The sequence below is a fragment of the Triticum aestivum genome, chromosome 2A (assembly GCF_018294505.1).
Source record: "Triticum aestivum cultivar Chinese Spring chromosome 2A, IWGSC CS RefSeq v2.1, whole genome shotgun sequence".
Classification (NCBI taxonomy): Eukaryota; Viridiplantae; Streptophyta; class Magnoliopsida; order Poales; family Poaceae; genus Triticum; species Triticum aestivum.
In genome coordinates, this window is record NC_057797.1 from 555,379,880 (window position 1) to 555,395,267 (window position 15,388).

A 15,388-nucleotide genomic window follows, 5' to 3' on the forward strand; every position below is an offset into this window, starting at 1 on the left:
ACAATTAAGAGGACTGCAGCAGATCAAAAGAGGAGCTGTGGATATGCCCCTCAGATTCAGGAGCTCATCAACTCCAAGATGGGCAAGGGCGTATATTTGTTGGATAAGGAACACCTGCCCATCCGTCCAGATTTCGAGGACAATGAAGTTGTTATGACTGAGAACAAGCCATCGTCTGCACAAGCATTTGCAAAGAAGGAGAAGGCGAGGAAGGAGAAAGCTGCCAAGATGCTTACTCAAGAGGAGGCATCTGAGTACTTCTTGAAGACCAAACAAGAGCAGCTTGGTTACTTGATTGCATCCACGCTGAGGATTGAGCAAAGTCTGGCCACCCTCACTAAGAATCAGCAGAGCCTAGAGAGAATCATGGAATAGAAGTTCTATGACTTGGATGTCAAGGTAACGGAAGTTCAGTCTGCAGTGGAGCAGCTCCAGGAGGACATGAATGAGAGGAGAGGCAGGACCACGACTCATGCTTTTTCTAGAGTGCCACGAGGCCCGAGGTCGTCTGCTGTGCCAGTTTCTGACACCAGAGCCACCACCTCAGCACCAGCTACAGCCTCAGCTCCAGCGTCTACTTCAGCTCCAACTCCAGCGACTACTTCAACATCTACAGAAGCCTTCGTCCTTGGAGTGATCCGGACTCCACCACCACCTGAAGATCAAGCCTGAGCGTCGATCTAGTGCTATGCATTTTCTAGGAACTTTTTGGTAACTTGTTGCCAAAGGGGGAGAAGATGTATAGATCATAGGCTTCGAGAGAGAGAGTGTTGCTTTTCTCTCTTGCTTTATTTGGTGGTTTTTCGAACTTTTTCTGCTTTTGAGTGCTTGATACTACGTCATTATTTGTGAGACATTGATGATCATGTGTTTGATCATAAGCTACACTTAATGCTTGCTTAATGCTATTATCTTATCTTATGTGATCATTCATTATTCTTGGTGATGAGTGCATGTATTTCATTCTTATCATTTTGAGCGCTCCACCAAGATGTATGTGACATGGAAGAGTAACCCATGACTCTAACTCTTTGTGCATTTGCAGTCCAAAGCAAATTTTAAATATGCACAAATTTAGGGGGAGCTCTTACTTATCACATACTTCTCAAAGCGACGATATATTTCATGCTTATTATCATTTGTCGAAGCTTTGATCTATATGTTGTCATCAATTACCAAAAAGGGGGAGATTGAAAGTGCAACTATCCCTAGGTGGTTTTGGTAATTTATAACAACATATAGCTCATTGAGCTAATGCTATTCCAAGATGATTATTTCAGGAAAGCTCAATGATTGGCATGGCATGGATGTGAAAGTGGAACCCTCAAAATGCTAAGGACAAAGGATTGGCTCAAGCTCAAAAGCTCAAGACTCTTCATTTTATATTTTAGTGATCAAAGATCACATTGAGTCTTTAGGAAAAGCCAATACTATTAAGGAGGGATGAGGTGTTGCTTAATGAGCCTCTTGCTTCATGTGCTTAGTGATATGCTCCAAAGCCCTCAACTACTTTCCCATATCCACATATGACCTAAACCCTAAGCCAAACTCGGTCCTACCGATTCTTCCTATCCGGCGCCACCGAGTTTCACTTGTCATTAGCCACTGCCAAACCCTAGCAATTCGGTCCTACCGATAAGGATCTCGGTCTCACCGAGATGGGGTTGCAAACTCTCTGTTTCCCTTTCGTAACTTTTCGGTCTCACCGAAAGAGCGAATCGGTCCCACCGAGATTGCAATGTAAACTTAGTGTTTCCCCTTTGTAACTTTTCGGTCTCACCGAGTTCCACTCGGTCTCACCGAAAGAGCAAATCGGTCCCATCGAGTTTGCCTGACCAACTCTCTGGTTAGTTAATACCAAATTCGGTCTCACCGAGTTTGTGTAATCGGTCTCACCGAGATTACGTTATGCCCAAACCCTAACCGAATCGGTCCTACCGAGTTGCATGTCAGTCCCACCGAAATTCGTTACGGTCACTAGGTTTACTACTTCGGTCAGACCGAGTTTTCTGATTCGGTGCCACCGAGATTGGTAAATTATGTGTAACGGTTGGATTTTGTGTGGAGGCTATATATACCCCTCCACCTCCTTCTCATTAAAAGAGAGAGCCATCAGAACACACACACCATTCCTACTCATATGTTCTGAGAGAAAACCACCTACTCATGTGTTGAGATCAAGACATTCCATTCCTACCATATGAATCTTGATCTCTAGCCTTCCCAAGTTGCTTTCCACTCAAATCTTCTTTCCACCAAATCCAAATCCTATGAGAGAGAGTTGAGTGTTGGGGAGACTATCATTTGAAGCACAAGAGCAAGGAGTTCATTACCTACACACCATTTGTTACTTCTTGGAGAGTGGTGTCTCCTAGATTGGCTAGGTGTCACTTGGGAGCCTCCGACAAGATTGTGGAGTTGAACCAAGGAGTTTGTAAGGGCAAGGAGATCGCCTACTTCGTGAAGATCCACCGCTAGTGAGGCAAGTCCTTCGTGGGCGATGGCCATGGTGGGATAGACAAGGTTGCTTCTTCGTGGACCCTTTGTGGGTGGTTGCTTCTTCGTGGACCCTTCGTGGGTGGAGCCCTGTGTGGAATTGCGCAACCGTTACCCTTGGGTTGAGCCCTGTGTGGACTCACGCAACTATTACCCTTCGTGGGTTGAAGTCTCCATCAACGTGGATGTAGGATAGCACCACCTATCCGAACCACGGGAAAAACATCCGTGTCTCCAATTGCGTTTGAAATCTCAAAACCCTTCCCTTTACTTTCTTGCAAGTTGCATGCTTTACTTTCCGCTGCCTATATACTCTTTGCATGCTTGCTTGAATTATGTAATGATTGCTTGACTTGTCCTAAATTATCTAAAATCTGCCAAGAACTAAAATTGGGAAAAGGTTAAGTTTTTATTTTGTCAAGTAGTCTAATCACCCCCCTCTAGACATACTTTCGATCCTACACCTTGGCACTTGGGGGCTAATGTATATTGCTTCGTATCAATTTTTTTACAAGTCCCAAGCTCAATACAAGTATTATTCTTGGCACTTGGGGGCTAATGTGTATTTGCTCTAGTTAACACTATGGATTTTTTTCTTCCACTACCAGCTTGTTGGTTTACCAGTTTACTAAGGTCCTAAAACAAGAATTTTGTGCCTTATAGCATAATCAGTCCCAACTTCACATATTTGTTAAGTCGGCCCTTGGGGGCTACTCAGGCAAATTTGAAGAGCTGTTATTCTAAAGTCCCAGTTCATCTTGAAAGTATAAACCGGCCCTTGGGGGCTGAACAGGCAAAATTGAAGAGTTGTTATTCTACAAGTCCCGGTTCATATTGACAATATAAACCGGCCCTTGGGTGCTACTGGAGTTGTTCTATATAGTTCTTGGAAGTCTACAGAACATTCTATTCTATCATGTTCAATAAACTTGGCGGCTAAGGGAAGAATATTTATGTAGAGTTAGCAGCAGTTACCTCATATCGTTCCTTCATCATATTCAGTAAACCGGCTTCATAGTCGCGGCTTGTGTACAAACGATTTAAAAACCCATAATAAATATCTTGGGCGCTGAGGTGTGATAACCCACAAGTATAGGGGATCGCAACAGTTTCCGAGGGTAGAATATTCAACCCAAATTTATTGATTAGACACAAGGGGAGCCAAAGAATATTCTCAAGTATTAGCAGCTGAGTTGTCAATTCAACGACACCTGGAAACTTAATATCTACAGGAAAGTATTTAGTAGCAAAGTAATATGATAGTAGTGGTAACGGTAGCAAAAGGTAATGATAGTAAACGTAATGTTTTTGGTATTTTGTAGTGATGATAGAAATAGCAATGGAAAAGTAAATAAGCGAAGAACAATATATGGAAAGCTCGTAGGCAATGGATCAGTGATGGAGAATTATGCCAAATGCGGTTCATCATGTAACAGTCATAACCTAGGGTGACACAGAACTAGCTCCAATTCATCAACGTAATGTAGGCATGTATTCCGAATATGGTCATACGTGCTTGTGGAAAAGAACTTGCATGACATCTTTTGTCCTACCCTCCCGTGGCAGTGGGGTCCTTATGGAAACTAAGGGATATTAAGGCCTCCTTTTAATAGAGTACCAAAACAAAGCATTAACACATAGTGAGTACATGTACTCCTCAAACTACGGTCATCACCGGTAAGTATCCCGATTATTGTCACTTCGGGGTTAACGGATCATAACACATAATAGGTGACTATAGACTTGCAAGATAGGATCAAGAACTCTCATATATTGATGAAAACATAATAGGTTTAGATCTGAAATCATGGCACTCGGGCCATAGTGACAAGCATTAAGCATAGCAAAGTCATATTAACATCAATCTCAGAACATAGTGGATACTAGGGATCAAACCCTAACAAAACTAACTCGATTACATGATAAATCTCATCCAACCCATCACCGTCCAGCAAGCCTACGATGGAATTACTCACGCACGGCGGTGAGCATCATGAAATTGGTGATGGAGGATGGTTTATGATGACGATGGTGACGGATTCCCCTCTCCGGAGCCCCGAACAGACTCCAGATCAGCCCTCTAGAGAGGTTTTAGGGCTTGGCGGCGGCTCTGTATCGTAAAATGCGATGATTTCTTCTCTCTAATTTTTTTCTCCCAGAAAGCAAATATATACAGTTGGACTTGAGGTCAGAGGAGCTCCAGGGGGCCCACGAGGTAGGGGCGTGCGCCCTAGGGGGGCAGGCGCCCCCCACCCTCGTGGACAGGTGGTGGGCCCCCTGGTCTTCATCTTTTGTAAGGATTTTTTATATTTTCTAAATAGATGTTCCGTGAAGTTTCAGGTCATTCCGAGAACTTTTGTTTCTGCACATAAATAACAGCATAGCAATTCTGCTGAAAACAATGTTTGTCCGGGTTAGTTCCATTCAAATCATGCAAGTTAGAGTCCAAAACAAGGGCAAAAGTGTTTGGAAAAGTATATACGACGGAGATGTATCAACTCCCCCAAGCCCAAACCTTTGCTTGTCCTCAAGCAATTCAGTTGATAAACTGAAAGTTATAAAGAAAAACTTTTACAAACTCTGTTTGCTCTTGTTGTTGTAAATATGTAAAGCCGACATTCAAGTTTTCAGCAAAGATTATGACTAACCACATTCACAATAATGCTTAGGTCTCAAGCTTACTCATATCAATGGCATAATCATCTAGCGAGCAATAATAATAAATCACGGATGACAACACTTTCTCAAAACAATCATAATATGATATAACAAGATGGTATCTCACTAGCCCTTTCTGAGACCGCAAAACATAAATGCAGAGCACCTTTAAAGATCAAGGACTGACTAGACATTGTAATTCATGGTAAAAGAGATCCAGTCAAGTCATACTCAATGTAAACTAACAGTAATGAATGCAAATGACAGCAGTGTTCTCCAACTAGTGATTTTTAATAAGAGGATGATGACTCAACATAAAAGTAAATAGATAGGCCCTTCGCAGAGGGAAGCAGGGATTTTTAGAGGTGCCAGAGCTCAGTTTTGAAATAGAGGTGAATAATATTTTGAGCGGTATACTTTCATTGTCAACATAACAACCAAGAGATGGTGATATCTTCCATGCCACACACATTATAGGCGGTTCCCAAACAGAATGGTAAAGTTTATACTCCCCTTCCACCAACAAGCATCAATCCATGGCTTGCTCGAAACAACGAGTGCCTCCAACTAACAAGAGTCCTAGGGGGAGTTTTGTTTGCAATTATTTTGATTTAGTTTGCATAAAGCATGGGACTGGGCATCCCGCTGACCAGCCATTTTTCTCGTGAGTGAGGAGCAGAGTCCACTCCTCTTGAGAATAACCCGCCTAACATGGAAGATACGGACAGCCCTAGTTGATACATGAGCTATTCGAGTATACAAAACAAGATATTTATTTGAAGGTTTAGAGTTTGACACATACAAATTTACTTGGAATGGCAGGTAGATACCACATATAGGTAGGTATGGTGGACTCATATGGAATAACTTTGGGGTTTATGGAGTTGGATGCATAAGAAGTATTCCCGCTTAGTACAGGTGAAGGCTAGCAAAAGACTGGGAAGCGACCAGCTAGAAAGCGACAACAGTCATGAACATGCATTAAAATTAATCAACACTGAATGCAAGCATGAGGAGGATATAATCCACCATGAACATAAATATCGTGAAGGCTATGTTGATATTGTTTCAACTACATGCGTGAACATGCGCCAAGTCAAGTCACTTAAATCATTCAGAGGAGGATACCACCCTATCATACCACATCACAACCATTTTAATAGCATGTTGGCACGCAAGGTAAACCATTATAAGCTCCTAGCTAATCAAGCATGGCACAAGAAACTATGATCTCTAGTTGTGATTGCAAACATGTTTATTCATAATAGGCTGAATTAGGAACGATGAACTAATCATATTTACAAAAACAAAAGAGGTCGAGTTCATACCAGCTTTTCTCATCTCAATCAGTCCATCATATATCGTCATAATTGCCTTTCACTTGCATGACCGAATAGTGTGAATAATAATAGTGCACGTGCATTGGACTAAGCTAGAATCTGCAAGCATTCAATAAACAGGGGAAGACAAGGAAATATGGGCTCTTTTGTCAGATCAACAATAATGCATATAAGAGCCACTTCAACAATTTAATCATGGTCTTCTCCTATCAACCCCCAAAGAAAAGAAAAGAAATAAAATTATTTACACGGGAAAGCTCCCAACAAGAAAAAGAAGAACATGAAATCTTTTTGGGTTTTCTTTTTAATTACTACTACAAGCATGAAAAGTAAACTAATTAAAAGCTACAACTATTTTTTTTGGTTTTTCTTAAGGTTTATTAAACACACAAGAAGAAAGCATAAAAAGGAAAAATAAACTAGCATGGATGTTACAATGAAAAAGTATGAGCACCGACATCTAGCAATGAGTGTGTGAACATAAATACAATGTCGGTGAGAAATACGTACTCCCCCAAGCTTAGGATTTTGGCCTAAGTTGGTCTATGGCCACGGCTGACCTGGCGGATATCCATAATAATAGTTGGGGTCGTATTGCGATGCAGCGGCTATCGCCTCCTGAGCTGCAGCGTGGCGACGAGCGGCCTCCGCCCTCCTCTCGTACTCATCTGCCTCCTCCCTAGTAATAACATATCTTCCTTTTGCCCGATAATCAAAGAAGGCAAGAGCAGGGAGAGTAATACGGACAACACGCCGTCTGTCAAAGATTAGTCGATACAGGAGAGGTGATTCATTCCTCTCGACAAACTGGTGGTAAACCATAGCATTAAAGTCTAGGTAAGCAGGAGGTAATTCAATATCATCTTCACGTATGGCTATACCAAGAAAATTAGCTATGCGGGTTGCATAAATTCCACCAGAGAAATCTCCATTAAATCTATTAAGATGCAACCTACGTGCAACAATGGCTCCCAAATTATAAGATTTATCTCCTAACACCGCACTCCTAAAAATACTGAGGTCAGGGACACACATGTGACATGCCTCATCTTTACCATTAATGCATCTACCTATGAAGAGAGCAAAATAATGTATAGCAGGAAAATGAATGCTCCCTATGGTAGCTTGTGTTATATCTCTGGATTTTCCCATAGTTATACTAGCAAGAAAATCTCTAAATTCAGATTTGCGAGGTTCCCTGATACTACCCCATTGTGGAAGTTTGCAAGCAGTGGTAAAATCCTCTAAGTCCATAGTGTAAGAATTTTCATAAAGATCAAACAGGACAGTTGGAGAATTACGTGAAGATGAAAATTCAAACCTCCTCACAAAGGAACTAGTGAGATAGTGATACTGGCTGCACTTCTCTTCCTCGAAGCTCACAAGATCCGCGTTACGCAAATATGCGTTAAATTCTTCCTTAATTCCCTCTCGATCCATAAAGTTCTCAGAAGGCCATTCACAAGGACGCACTGGAGCGTCTCTTGGTGGTTCTTCATCAGCATCATGCATTGCAAGCCTGGGTCCTTGCTTCCTTGAAGAACCACCTTGGACATTTTCCTAAGCATATTTCTTCCTCTGAAAAAATTTCTGAAATTTTTAGTAACTTCAAAACAAAAGTGAACCAAACTCAATAATATTGATAGCAGCTACTCATACAAGTGCCTAGAGCCTATATCATGCATCAAAACTACTTGGAACCATATAAATTTGACATGCAAGCTCAAGAACATGGTCACCTAGGCAGCACAAATTTGCAATGAATAAAGCACTAGAACAAAAACTAATTGGACCAATGGAGGAGTCACATACCAAGGAACAATCTCCCCAAGCAGTTTTGTGAGAGATGCTTTAAGCAAGGAGATCGAAAATGGCAGCAAAATGAGCTTGGACTCGGGTTTGAGCTGGATATTCATGTTTGTGGGAGGAAGAAGGAGTGTGTGGGTGAAAGGATAAGTGGAGTAGGGCCACCATGGGCCCACGAGGTAGGGGGTAGGGCGCGCCCCTGACCCTCGTGGCCAGTTGCCAGCTCCTCCCGCTGTGTTCTTAGTGCCAAATATTCTCAAATATTCCAGAAAAAAATCATATTTAAATTTCAGGGCATTTGAAGAACTTTTATTTTCGGGGTATTTTTATATTGCAAGGATATTCAGATAACAGACAGAAAAATACTATTTTTATTTTATTTAATATAAATAACAGAAAGTAAAAGTGGGATACAGAAGGTTGTGCCTTCTAGTTTCATCCATCTCATGCTCATCAAAAGGAATCCACTAACAAGGTTGATCAAGTCTTGTTAACGAACTCATTCCGAATAACATAGAACCAGAGTCATTTCGAATAACACTATGTTACCTCAACGGGGTATGCACATCCCCAATAATAAGAATATCATATTTCTTCTTGACAGTAGGAAGAGGAAATTCAAAACCTCCAAATATAATCGATGGAATTTTTCCAATAGAGTTGATACTATGAACTTGAGGTTGTTTCCTCGGAAAGTGTACCGTATGCTCATTACCATTAACATGAAAAGTGAAATTGCCTTTAGTGCAATCAATAACAGCCCCTGCAGTATTCAAAAAGGGTCTTCCAAGAATAATAGACATACTATCGTCCTCGGGAATATCAAGAATAACAAAGTCCGTTAAAATAGTAACGTTTGCAACTACAACAAGCACATCCTCACAAATACCGACAGATATAGCAGTTCATTTATCAGCCATTTGCAAAGATATTTCAGTAGGTGTCAACTTATTCAAATCAAGTCTACGATATAAAGAGAGAGGCATAACACTAACACCGGCTCCAAGATCACATAAAGAAGTTTTAACATAGTTTCTTTTAATACAGCATGGTATAGTGGGCACTCCTGGATCTCCAAGTTTCTTTGATATTCCAGCCTTAAAAGTATAATTATCAAGCATGGTGGAAATTTCAGCTTCCGGTATCTTCATTTTATTAGTAACAATATATTTCATATACTTAGCATAAGGATAAATTTTAAGCATATTTGTTAATCGCATACGCAAAAAGATAGGTCTAATCATTTCAGCAAAGCGCTCAAAATCCTCATCATCCTTTTTCTTGGATGGTTTGGGAGGAAAAGGCATGGGTTTCTGAACCCATGGTTCTCTTTCTTTACCATGTTTCCTAGCAACAAAGTCTTTCTTATCATAACGTTGATTCTTTGATTGTGGGTTATCAAGATCAACAGCCGGTTCAATTTCTATATCATTATCATTACTAGGTTGAGCATCATCATGAACATTATCATTAACATTATCACTAGTTTCAGGTTCATTACCAGATTGTGTTTCAGCATCAGTGATAGAAATATCATTTGGATTCTCAGGTGTTTCATTGATAGGTTTACTAGAAGCATGCAAAGTCCTATCATTTTTCTTTATCTTCCTATTAGAAGGACTAGGTGCATCTACATTATTTCTCTGAGAATCTTTCTCAATTCTCTTAGGATGTAAACTCTGAGTCATTTTACCACCTCTAATCATAACTCTGACAGCATTATCATTATTCTTGCTATTCAATTCATTGAGCAAATCATTTTGAGCCTTAAGTACTTGTTCTACTTGAGTGGTAACCATAGAAGCATGTTTACTAATAAGTTTAAGTTCACCTTTAACATTAGCCATATAATCACCCAAGTGTTCAAGCATATTTGAATTGTATTTCAATTTTCAACCAAAATAAGCATTAAAGGCTTCTTGCTTAGCCATAAATTTATCAAACTCATCTAAGCATGGACTAGCAAACTTAGTAAATGGGATTTCAGCTTTATCATATCTACAGAGAGAATTTACCTTTACTACCTATGTTGGGTTATCAAGACCATGAGTTTCTTCATTAGGTGATGGATCAAGATCATATGTTTCTTCAACAGGCGGTAAATTAAGACCATGTATTTCTTCAATAGGAGGTAAACTCTTAACATCTTCAGCTTTAATACCTTTTTCTTTCATAGATTTCTTTGCCTCTTGCATATCTTCGGGACTGAGAAATAGAATACCTCTCTTCTTCGGAGTTGGTTTAGGTATAGGCTCAGGAACTGGCTCAGGAGGTGTCCAATTATTTTCATTTGTCAGCATATTATTCAATAGAATTTTAGCTTCATCCGGCGTTTTCCCCTGAAAACAGAACCAGCACAACTATCCAAGTAATCTTTGGAAGCATCGGTTAGTCCATTATAAAAGATATCAAGTATTTCATTTTTCTTAAGAGGATGATCAGGCAAAGCATTAAGTAACTTGAGAAGCCTCCCCCAAGCTTGTGGGAGACTCTCTTCTTTAATTTGCACAAAATTATATATATCCCTTAAAGCAGCTTGTTTCTTATGAGCAGGGAAATATTTAGCAGAGAAGTAATAAATCATATCCTGGGGACTACGCACACAACCAGGATCAAGAGAATTAAACCATATCTTAGCATCACCCTTTAATGAGAACGGAAATATTTTAAGGATATAAAGGTAACGAGTTCTCTCATCATTAGTGAACAGGGTGGCTATATCATTTAATTTAGTAAGATGTGCCACAACAGTTTCAGATTCATAGCCATGAAAAAGGATCAGATTCAACCAAAGTAATTATATCAGGATCAACAGAGAATTCATAATCCTTATCAGTAACACAGATAGGTGAAGTAGCAAAAGCAGGGTCAGATTTCATTCTAGCATTTAGAGATTGCTGCTTCCATTTAGCTAAGAACCTCTTGAGTTCGTATCTATCTTTGCAAGCTAAAATAGCTAAAGAAGCTTCTTTATCAAAAACATAACCCTTAGGAATAACAGGCAAGTCTTCATTATCAGTTTCATTAGTATTATCAGATTCAATATTTTCACTCTCTCTAACCCTAGCAAGTTGTTCATCAAGAAATTCACCAAGTGGCACAGTAGTATCAAGCATAGAAGTAGTTTCATCATAAGTATCATGCATAGCAGAAGTGGCATCATCAATAACATGCGACATATCAGAACGAATAGCAGAAGTAGGTTTAGGTGTCGCAAGCTTACTCAAAACAGAAGGTGAATCAAGTGCAGAGCTAGATGGCAGTTCCTTACCTCCCCTCGTAGTCGAGGGATAAATCTTGGTTTTTGGATCTCTCAAGTTCTTCATAATGATAAGCAGATACAAATCCCAAGTGACTCAAAGAATAGATCTATGCTCCCCGGCAACGGTGCCAGAAAATAGTTTTGATAACCCACAAGTATAGCGGATCGCAACAGTTTTCGAGGGTAGAGTATTCAACCCAAATTTATTGATTCGACACAAGGGGAGCCAAAGAATATTCTCAAGTATTAGCAGCTGAGTTGTTAATTCAACCACACCTGGAAACTTAATATCTGTAACAAAGTATTTAGTAGCAAAGTAATATGATAGTAGTGGTAATAGTAGCAAAAGGTAATTATAGTAAAAGTAATGTTTTTTGTATTTTGTAGTGATGATAGTGTGACGCCCCCGATTCGAACGTACACTAATCATACACGCAAATGTGTACGATCAAGATCAAGGACTCACGGGAAGATATCACAACACAACTCTAGACACAAATTAAAATAATACAAGCTTTATATTACAAGCCAGGGGCCTCGAGGGCTCGAATACATAAGCTCGAATACACAAGAGTCAGCGGAAGCAACAATATCTGAGTACAGACATAAGTTAGACAAGATTGCCTTAAGAAGGCTAGCACAAAAGCAACAACGATCGAAAAGGCAAGGCCTCCTGCCTGGGAGCCTCCTAACTACTCCTGGCCGTCGGTGGTCTCCACGTAGTTGTAGGCACCCTCGGGGTTGCAGTAGTCATCAGTGGTGTCGTCTGGCTCCTCGGATCCGTCATCTGGTCGCAACAATCGGGCATGGGGGAAAAAGAAGTAGCAAAGCAACCGTGAGTACTCATCCAAAGTACTCGCAAGACTTACATCAGATCTAAACTAAGTATGCATCTGTATCAAAGGGAATGAGTTGTATCTGTGGACTAAACTGCAGAATGCTAGAAGGGAAGGGGAAAGCCTAGCCTATCGAAGACTAGCATCTTCTGGAAACCACCATCTTGCAGCAACAGGAGGGAGTAGAGTAGCATAAAGTAAAGTAGCAGTAATGTTATCAACCTCGGCCAGAGATCCTTTCTCGACTCCCTACAAGAAAGCAATCCTAGAGCCATACTATCCAGTTATCATCTCATAACCAAGTCTCATCTCCATGTCTCATCTCAAGTATTCAGTTCTAGTTGTATCGATCGGGATACAACTCCAAGTGTCCATTACCGTAGGACCAGCTATCGATAGATGTTTTCTTCCCTGTAGGGGTGCACCAACTTACCCACCACGCTCGGTTAACTCCGGTCGGACACACTTTCCTGGGTCATGCCCGACCTCGGCCAAACAATACGCCGCAACCCGACCTAGGCTTAATAGAGAAGTCAGCACGCCGGACTAAACCTGTGCCCCCAGGGGTCATGGGCCATCTCCCCGGGAACTCCTGCACATTGCGTGGGCGGCCGATGAGCAGACCTAGCTACCTCCTTCGACAAGGCAGGTGCTTACGCAGTCCAACCCGGCGCGCGCTGCTCAGTCACTGACGTCTATTAAACTTCGGCTGATGTATACGACGCAGAACGCCCATACTATGCCCACGTGATGGTTAGTGCTATCAGGCCAGAGGCCCCTCGGATCAAATATCCAAATCGTAGTGGATTAGGAACGCGCGGTAACGAGTAGAGACTCACGATAGATGTGACCCCGTCGCCTCATCTCGAGTACTTGCGGCAAGGGCTAAGAATGCCCGGCCACGCCTCGTAAGTATCTCGCGGGCACCTTCCAGGTCAACCCGACTCCACATCACTCGCTATTAAGCTCGCGCGGGTACCCCTCAGGGTCGACCCGTCTTTAGTAACATGGCTCAGTGTAAAGTCATAGTAATCATAGTAACTATGTGTCTAACACCAAAGGGAAAACCCGAGGAATCACCCTCAGTGAATTCCACTCGATGTTGTCATCGAGGTGAACATAAGAGGATCCACCCTTGAGGTTCACACTTGAGGGGTTGCACGACAGAGCCATACCGAAATTGGTTATGGAGGAAATCACCCTCGATGATCATGATCGAATAGCTACAGTACAAAGATCTCATCAGGAGTGATGTCTGAGGTTCACCCTCGGCACTCGATAGTAACTCTGTAGTGTCGTACAACTAGGGGGGTGATGTGCGGTGTCGGGGCCTGGACGTCGATCACGTTGATCGAGTCATCGAGCATAAAGCGAGGCAACTGGGACAAGGTGGGGGTCACTAATGGATCACTAACCAACCTATACTAAGCAGTTTAGGATAAGCAGGTAAGGTATGAAAGCAGGTAACAACAACAGGCTATGCATCAGAGTAGGATCATACAGAAAGCAGTAGCAGTTCTAATGCAAGCATGAGAGGGAAGGAAATGGGCGATATCAGAATGCTCAAGGGGGGTTTGCTTGCCTGGTTGCTCTGGCAAGGAGGGGGGTCGTCGTCGACGTAGTCGATCACAAGGGCAGCATCAGTCTCAGGGTCTACCGGAAAGAAGAGGGGGAAGAAACAGTAAATATAAAGCAAACATAGCATCACAAAGCATAACGTGGCAATATGCTGTGCCGGGAGTGACCTAACGTATGGCTACACGATATAGGTGAAGGGGGGATTCAACCGGGAATGTTTTCCCGGTTCCGAACCAGTGTCAGATAGATGATCAGAGGGAGAATGTTCCAAGTTCAGCATGCTAGGGGCATGTGACAGATGAACGGACCGTGTAATCGAATTCGTTGGATTTTTCTGAGCAACTTTCATATAGAAAACATTTTCATCCGAGTTACGGTTTAATTTCTATGAATTTTCAAAGTTTAAACAAAATTCTGAACTATTTAAAAAGCAGAAAAGGTTTATTGCGTCAGCAGTGATGTCAGCATTGCGTCAGCTCTGCTGACCAGTCAAACTGATAGGTGGGGCCCACCTGTCAGCCTCTCTGTCTAACAGAGGCTTAACTAAACTAACAGGGTTAGTTAGGGGGCGTGGGCCCCAGCAGTCAGTGACTAGTTAGTACTAATTAACTAACTAATTTAACTAAAGTTTTAATTAATCGTTTGTTTTTTAAAACGTTTTACTCACGGGACCCACACGCCAGCGAGCCAGAGCTGCCACGTGGGCAGTTGACTTGGTCAAGCGGGCCCTCGGGGCCCAGCGGTCAGCGGCCCAACACGTGGGGCCCACGGCCACGCTGGCGCCACGTCGGACGCGTCGCCGGAGCTGCTCCGGCGACCCAAAGCACGGCGGCGCATGGCGGAGCAACCCGGAAAGGCGCTAGAGGGCACCATTTGCCGCGCGGTTGGCTGCGTTCGGACGAGTCCTCGCCCGCGAGTCGAACGGTGGTGTTGGATTCGCCGGGGTTGGCCGGGAACGGCACCGGCGACGAGGGGTGGCAGAGGCGAGGTTCGGGCGGTGACGGAAAAGGTGCTACGGCGTGCTACAGCTCAGGCGAAAGGGCTAGGCGAAGCAGGAGGAGCTCGGGAGCTCGTGCGCGGTAGCAATGGCGGACGGCAGAGCCGGCACTTACGGCCAGCTAGCTAGGGAAGGAGGAAACAAAGCAAGGACGGGGAGGAAGGAGGCAAAGCTTACGAGGCAGGCACACGGAGGCCTCTCGGGGTTCGGGAGCGTAGAGGGAGGCTTGTGGTTCCGGTGATCGCCGGTGACCACCGAGAAGGGGAAGAGGCCGATGCCGACGTCGCCGACCTCCCCGACTCTAGCTGATGGACAAGGACGGTGAAGCGGAGGACGGCACACCTCCCAGGCTCGGTTGCCGGGCTCGGGGACACCGGTGGCCGCGGGGACAATGGAGAATGGCGGGATCGCGCTC